This window comes from Corvus brachyrhynchos, unplaced genomic scaffold (genome assembly GCF_000691975.1).
Source record: "Corvus brachyrhynchos isolate BGI_N302 unplaced genomic scaffold, ASM69197v1 scaffold370, whole genome shotgun sequence".
NCBI classification, from domain to species: Eukaryota; Metazoa; Chordata; class Aves; order Passeriformes; family Corvidae; genus Corvus; species Corvus brachyrhynchos.
In genome coordinates, this window is record NW_008235977.1 from 1,276,777 (window position 1) to 1,284,645 (window position 7,869).

At 41.2% G+C, this 7,869-nt stretch overlaps 1 long non-coding RNA gene across 1 annotated transcript; it reads right to left on the bottom strand.

Annotated features, from left to right (window-relative positions):
* Nucleotides 1-284: 284 nt before the first annotated feature.
* LOC108445258 lies at nucleotides 285-7,504 on the bottom strand. The gene is made up of 2 exons (XR_001860062.1): nucleotides 6,318-7,504; nucleotides 285-4,396 (listed from the first exon to the last, which is right to left on the bottom strand). It is a non-coding gene; the product is annotated as an uncharacterized LOC108445258 (long non-coding RNA).
* Nucleotides 7,505-7,869: the final 365 nt, after the last annotated feature.

The window sequence follows — 7,869 nt, forward strand, 5'->3', positions numbered from 1 at the left end:
CCAGCATGTTAGTCGGCATGAACAGAGCATCCAGCATGAGTGAGGCTGAAATGACCCGCATCTCAACTACATGTCAACCAAAATGCAGACTTTACAAGATGCTGTTCTTCATCTTCATCCCAAATTTTCAAGGAACTGATTGAAAAATTTCTCTTAAGAGAACTGCAAGATTTAAACAAGTCATCTTCATTACTTGCAATCCAAACCCCTCATTTTTAGTATATATGGGGAATCTAGGTATGTATTTTCTCATTGCTTCAGCCTAAGAAAATGCACCAAACAAATGCTCCAACATTAAAGCTTTATTCATTCCAGGATTTGGCAATACTGTATAAACCTCAAGTCAATAGCTGTAAGTGAACTGCACATGTTTCTCACAGTACATTTAATTAAGCTCCCAAAGGTTTTAATTTTAAAAGACTTTTTAAAATTTTTATGTTCTCCTGTTTCTTTCTTAATATAGACAGGAAGAGTTCTTTGTATGGTCTGATGGGAATATCTACAAGAAAGCACTAGAAACTGCATCTCCAAGCACCTTTCTTTCCCAGCTCAGTTACCAAATTTATTTCCTTCATTGGTGCTCAACCAGCTGCAAGGTCTGAGAAGTGTGTAATGCATTTTCAGCACAAAAAGTGTCATCTGTGTGGATTTAAAAGTTGTGTGCGTATAAAAATAATAAAGTTCAATGATAATTTGAAGCAACCTAGACAAAGGAAACTAGACAAGGAAGAATTCAGCAGCTCATTAAACCTTTTCAATGATCCCACTAAGTAACTGTTCCCAAGGCTCAGTCACGCTCCCGGGAACAGAGGAAACAAGTCTACAGGGCATGGATTGGTACCCATCCCGGCTCTGTTTATCCCATCATCAGGCAGACAATCAAACATGAGTTACCGATACTGCTTGTGCACAGCATATTTTCCTTCCCCAGGGAACTCCTCAGCAGAGGGGACTAAAGCTGCCCCTGCTCCTTCGTTACCTCTTCAGGATCCAGGCTGCAGACAGGGCAAGCAAGAGAACCCCTCCATGGGGTGTGACACAAGCACAAATTGCCTCAATGGGAAACTGTTCCAGCCAGGAATTTCAAAATAATCACAAACATCCACTACTTTCTTGAGGTTGTATTTTCCCAAGGTCATCATGATCAATGTTTTTCTTGAGAAAATATGTAACTTTCAAAGGGCCAAGTTAGATGTTATTGTTACAGTAACATACAACGTCATTCTGTAAATAATGACAAATTATTTTGGAATAATTTTTTGTCAGTGAAAAGCAGCCAGAATGCATGGAATCTGGCTCCTCTGGAAAAGTAGCAAACATTTGCTTTATGTTCCACTTTCTTGGTGGGGGAGGGGGGAAGCTCCTTTTGTAAAGGTCAAAATTTACAGGAGGATAAGGAAGGCTTAAATCCCTAAAATTCAGCAGGTTTAACTCTGTCCCTTTTAATTATCTGAACTGTATGAGCTTGATCTTGCCTGACACCAAATTAAGGAAAACTGAAACCAGATGGTGTAACTGAAGATTTCTATACTGCTCTTTAAAGCAGCACCAACACACTTGAAGAGAGGTAAAACGCAGTTATGTGAGGAAAACACCAACAAACTGCAACCTGTAAGTGAGAAGTTTCAAAGCATTGAGGTCTTTGGTGGCTGCATAGTAACAGTGACTGGCAAACGCAACATACTCCGAAAATAAATTCCTTTCTCCTTTAAATTATCTTTGGATTTTTCGTTCCCATCTCTTCCCCTTTCCACCAGCAGGGGTCTCACAGACATTAAGGCACAGTAAGCACTCAAAATACGTGTTAGGTTGGGTTTCTTTTTCCAGTCGGAGTTAATGAAAAGTCTTCCATTGCAAGACATCGTAAAGCTATTTCAGAGATATTACTCTATCAATAGCAAGTTGTCCCTATTTAATGGAGCCTTGGAAAGTACGCTGTCGAGTTAAATTTGTACCCACATTTAAAAAAGAAAAAGTTTAGCAACCCATAAAACTAGTAGGAATGTTTACACTATTTAAAAATATTCCAGTCAGGACTACAGCTATTAAACAAATCAGCCTGTTCCAGAGTGTTTGAAGCCCAAGCACTGAAACACTACATACTCAGGAGTATAATTTGCCTTTAAACACTCCTTTGAAAGGAGATGCTCTTTATGGTCCAAAAAAAATCCAGTAAAAATAGCTGGGGACAAAGCAATCTCCTGAGTGGGTACTATAGATAGGGGGTTACAGGTTTGCAGGGTGAGATCCTAAGCAGGAGTGGTGCTGGTTGTCATGTCAACTGAGGACTCTGATTATGATTTATAAATTTGCAGTCACTCTTTTAAGGGCACTTTAGGCCTTCAGGATATGGAACTGGTGAAGAGCCATGGCTCCAGCAAAGTCAATAGCAAAAATTCTTCAGTGCAGATGAAGCAGCCCTACTTCTTTCATTTCAAAGACTGCCAGTACTCACATACAGAGACTTTATTAAATTGCTTGCATAGTACAGCCAAATTATGTTCTAATAGGTAATAAATTCTTCTCCTTTTTTGGCAAAATCCCTTTAGAGGAACTTAGCAACTCAGAACTGGCTCGAGTCCCTTTTCTGCATGACACTTCTAAGTATTCCTAGCTGCAGGGCACTAAATCCCTCAGCACAGGGCTGATGGTGAGGCATACTTTGAAAAGTGTCTCTCATGCAGTGTCCTTGTCTTTCCAAAGAAGGAAGCAGGAAGGTTTCCTCCCTGATGGTCATCCCACTGGAGCCTGAAAGTCAGCCCAGATACTTTTTAGGAGCTATTTTACAGGGAAAATATGATACCAGTTCTTTTAATGATACACTGTAAGAGGAGAATACACCTCAGCTTCTCTTAATGTTGTTATTAGATTTATAAAATAGGGCCTTTAAAAGCTTGATTATCTGTGCTGCTACCGTAGTCAGCAACCAAGACCTAGCATACATTGGAAGGTCACAGAAGAGAACAAGAGAGTGTCATCTTTAGAGGGGCTTTAATCTATCATAAATATAACCAGCACAGCAGAAATGTTCCTTATTACCCTCTCCAAAACAGTGTTATCCAGAAGAAATGGAGAGAATTGTGCTGCATCCATTTGTGTTACCTGTTCACATCAATGCAGTTACCAGATTTAATGATTTGTTTTCTGGCTCTTCACAAGTAACTTCTTCAGAGGACAGGGTTCCCATCCAGTTGAAGCTCCTTGTCTTTCTGTCCCTGTATGTCCTATAAAACTGCCCCTCCTGTTCCACTGCACCACATATTGGGAGTACATCGGCAACAATGTGAAGGTGCCCTGTAGTAATTTACAATTATAAAAGCCAGTGTATATAAAATAATAAGTATCATATATTGGTCTGATTAATGCAGTCTTGTCATATTGATTTGTTTTCTTAAAGGCCTGTGTGGGGTGTGCACAGGGCCAAAGTACTTCCTACTGAAAGGTGGTTGTAGTCAGGTAGGGGTTGGTCTCTTTTTCCAGGCAACAACTGACAGAACAAGAGGACACAGTCTCAAGCTGCTCCAAGGGAAATTTAGGTTGGATGTTAGGAAAAAGTTTTTTACTGAAAGAGTGATAAAGTCCTGGAATCGTCTGCTGGGGGAGATGGTGGAGTCACCATCCCTGGATGTGTTTGAAAAAAGAGTGGACGTAGCAGTCAGTGCCATGGTGTTAGGGCATGGCTTGGACTTGGTGGTCTTGAAGGTCTCTTCCGACCTGGTGATTCTGTGATTCTACTGATCCCTTGTGGGTACTTAAGAGTAGCTCCAGTGGACACAGCATTTGGAAAGTGGACTGGAGACGTATGTGCAGACCACAGGAGTGCAGCAAGTTCTAAAACCATGGCAGAGACTGCAAACACCATGAAATTACCACACAAAACAAAATGTTTTCTTCCTTGTGGGAATTTCAGAGCAAATCTGCAACCTGAAATGCATGTGGAACTCCATCCTGGTTGTCCATGAATTCTCCTAAGAATTAAATTCCTTCTTTGTCAGAAACATCTTTGATGTCCTTTAAAAAAAAAAAAAAAAGTTGAGAAGAATGGTATTTCCACCACTCCAGAGAGATAAACCATGACAACAGCCCCAGTGGCTATGTCAGGCCCAGTCACAAGTCTCAGGGCTATGACTGGGCATACAAGCAAAAGGAACCAGCAGTCGAACTGAAGAGGACCAAAAAAGGAGCCTTTCCAAGTGGCCCACTCTAAAGGATAAAAAAGGAACTTGCATAGATAGCTGAGTTCTTCAGAGCACTAATGATCTCCTCTGTCTGCAACCCTGCTTTGGAAATGTGAGCCAGCATCACAGCATGTGGGCAGAGGACTCTGGACAGCTTTCTCATGACATATCCCTGGCAATCCATCCATGTCTCAGCAGTTTCCTTGGTCATTATCCCACTGAAACAAGGCACAACAGGGAACATTGAACCATGTTGGAGATAACAAGATCCAGACTGTGTGCAAACTGTTCTTGTGACATAGAAATTCCAGGATCCAAGGCCACCAACAAAACAGGGGAAAGAGACTCCTTGTTTGGCAAGCAGATCTTGCCTGAGTTTCAGTATGGAGGACACAAATCAGATTAAACATGTTCCTGTGCTGTTTAAGACAAGAGTTGTGGAACAGCACTAGAAATGTGCTCAATATCCACTCAAGAACTTTCATCGTGGATATATTTAACACCAGATTAGATTTAGGGGGATTTTTTCATACATAATTTTGCGCCTTAGTGGAGATATAGCCAAATACAGTGAGTCCACAGGTCTTTAGCACTCCATACAGATTGTCTCAGATCTTCCTGCACATCGGGTGAGCATAACAGCCTCCACCTTTCTGACCCGGGATCTCCAGTCACATACAGTCCACAGCCTTGCAGGTATTAACAGAGACAAAGCAGTTGTTACAATTCCAGACTTGAGTTCAGCTTGAGTCCCCACTTGAGCTTGTTCCATCTGTTGCAAAGATGCATTTGTTTCTCAGTAGCTCAAGTACACACCACACCTGTACATCCTGTGCAGTGTGAATGAAATCAAACAGACCTGCACAAGAGCTCCTATCGGCTGGGTCTCAACTACTCAATACTCAAATAATAACCCATTTAAAAAGCAGTGTTTTCATTTTAACATGCAAAATAAATAAAATGTTAGCTAATGCTACTAAAAGACAAAAATGTGATTTCTATAACTTCAAAAATCTCAAGCACCTAAAAGTCATAAAATGCATGTCTGAAAACATCAGTTCTCACAAAGCCCACATTTTTAAAAGCTATTAAAAGCACATACTTCATCAGAACAGTAATGGTATTTGCACACCATTTTATCTAAACTCAACACTACATACTTTCTTTGCTGTGAAACACCAGCAAACTCTTTCTCAAGAAGCAACAATCAGCACTTTCTGAAACATCATTGGTGAGAGGATATCACATCCCTAACAGCAACTTGTTAAATCCACTGATCAGAACTGAAATTGTAAGTCAACAGTAATGGTCTTATGTCTGAAGGATATGTTTAAGCTGCATGAAGTTACAAGTCTTGCACTTGATCCCCTATGTTTGTTTTCTGTGAGAAACGTAAGAGGGACCACACTGTCACTTTAGCAGGCAAATTGTTTGGTTGGGAATTACTGATCTACCTCAATTTTGTTCCAGTTCAAAGTTGTTCTGGAATTTGTTTCAGCTTTCCTTTTTGACCCCCAAAAGAGCAAGATATTTTCTCTTTATACCTAGCTGCCAAGATCCAAATCTGTAATTTCTGGGTTTCCCTGGTTACAGCTGGTGATGTCATAAATTTACTAAATGGTAGAGGGAGATGCTATTCTCTGTGCAGCCATGAAAGTCTGGAAGAGAACAGCATGCTGGCTCTCTGCCCAGCTGCCAGCAGCATTCACCTTCTCTGCCTCCTCAGCTCTATATCTGGATCAATTCAGAGTTCCCCTCTCTCAAGAAGGCTTGATTCCTCTTGGCAATGGGAGTGGAAGTCATAGAAATTATTTCTACCGTCTCAATCTTGAGCGCTTTGTGAGCTCAGTTTGCTGAGAATTGTTTTCTAAGCAGCTTTTGTATCTGAAATGACACTGAGTTTTCTGTTTGTCACCAATGTAGCTGTCAACCTGCTCAGAACTGGCAGTGAGCTCTGCTGCCACACACAGCCCTTCTGTGAACGGCCACCGCTGAGCTCCTCTGAAGGGCCGTACCCATAGCAGAGATGGCAGCTGGTTCCTGATCAGCCTGGGTTATTCTGCCCGCTGCTGGGTCAAACAGGATGCAGTTGAGAAATGGAGGAACAAAGAGAGCAGCTATGACATTCTGGTGTCTTACCCGGAGAATGACTCCCAGAAAACGTGTATTTCCAGCAGCACAATGTACTACTTCACTGGAAGTTTCACGCTATTTCACAAAGGAGTCACCTGCAAGCATTACAGCATATGCATGAGAGAAAAAAAAGCTTTCCCATCATTCCCATCATTAAATACTAGGAGATAAAAGCAACAATCACAGAATGAGATTAATAAAAATTCTTTTGTTTGTGTGCTGCAGTCACTTACCTCCTAGTGTGTACAGGCAATGACACTGGCATTCCAGTCCTGAGATATGGCTTACAACTACATTGAAAAGAAACAGGACTGCATGTTATTCTTACAGATTAGGCAAAGCATTGTGGATTCTTATTCAGGGCATCTCTCTTTGAGGAAGAGGCCAAGGAAAGAGAAAGTTAGGTTTTTTACATAGCTATCAGTGTGATTTGAATCTGATTTATCTAATGCTTTCAAAGCAAGATCCTTCTTGATCCTTCTAGACACAGTCCCCTGTCATGCTTCAACTGGACACCTCCAAGAAGATGAGATAAGGGAATCCTGTACATAAAAAAACCAGGAGGCATCTGAACAAACATAGTTGCCCAGGACTGAGAGACAGAAGAGATTTTATATTTTTCAAGGTCTGTACTCCTTGTAAGCTAAAAACAAATCTACCAGAAGCAGATACAGAATTCCTGTAGCAGTTTCACCAGCACTCTGCAGAGATAACATGTGTCTCTAGTTTCTGCCTGCTTTGGAGTTCTGATGTATCTAGAATGAGGAAACACCTGTGCACAGCATGGCAGAGCTGTATGGCTCAGGCACCAGAAGCAAACCCAGCTCAGGGGTCTGTACCTAGCTATGTGACCTCTAAGTTAATCTTGTCATCCAGGGCTTTACTATGGGAGTTCATTGTATGGATAATTGTCCCTGATGTTATTTTCAGAGTCAATGCATTGCCCGTCTCCAGACAAAGCACAGAAGTTTCACTGGTGATCCCAGCTCAGCCAGAGCACATGAGTTACAGGAAAAAGAAAGAGGCGTAGGTGAGCAGGAAAATAACGAGAGCTTCTCTTTCTCCATTTCATTGTCCAGATCCAGTTTTGACAACTAGCAACAGAGTAGTGTCTCACAAACGCTTGTCCCAGGGACATCCCAGGAAAGATTAGATCAGAAATACTGTTCTTGTCTACACTGAGTGTCCCTTAAAGTTTGGTTCTTGTCCCAGGGACATCCCAGGAAAGATTAAATCAGAAATACTGCTCTTGTCTACACTGAGTGTCCCTTAAAGTTTGGTCTAAAGGTTTTCGAAAAGGCTCTCCATCTGACAGCTGGTGTCTCTTCTTTACCTCTTCCTTCTCCTAAATTGACCAAATAAGGAGTTTGCTTAGGATTTCATCAGCACAAAAATTAATAAAGAAAAATTACTTTGAGAGATAAGACCCCCATAATTTCTGGTTTTGTTTATATCTCTTTAGCCTAGAGCTTAGTTCCTGCATGAACCATAAGGAAAACAAAACAAAACACCACAAAACCCAAAGTCCCTAGACAAATAAGAGGAAATCAGAGCACAG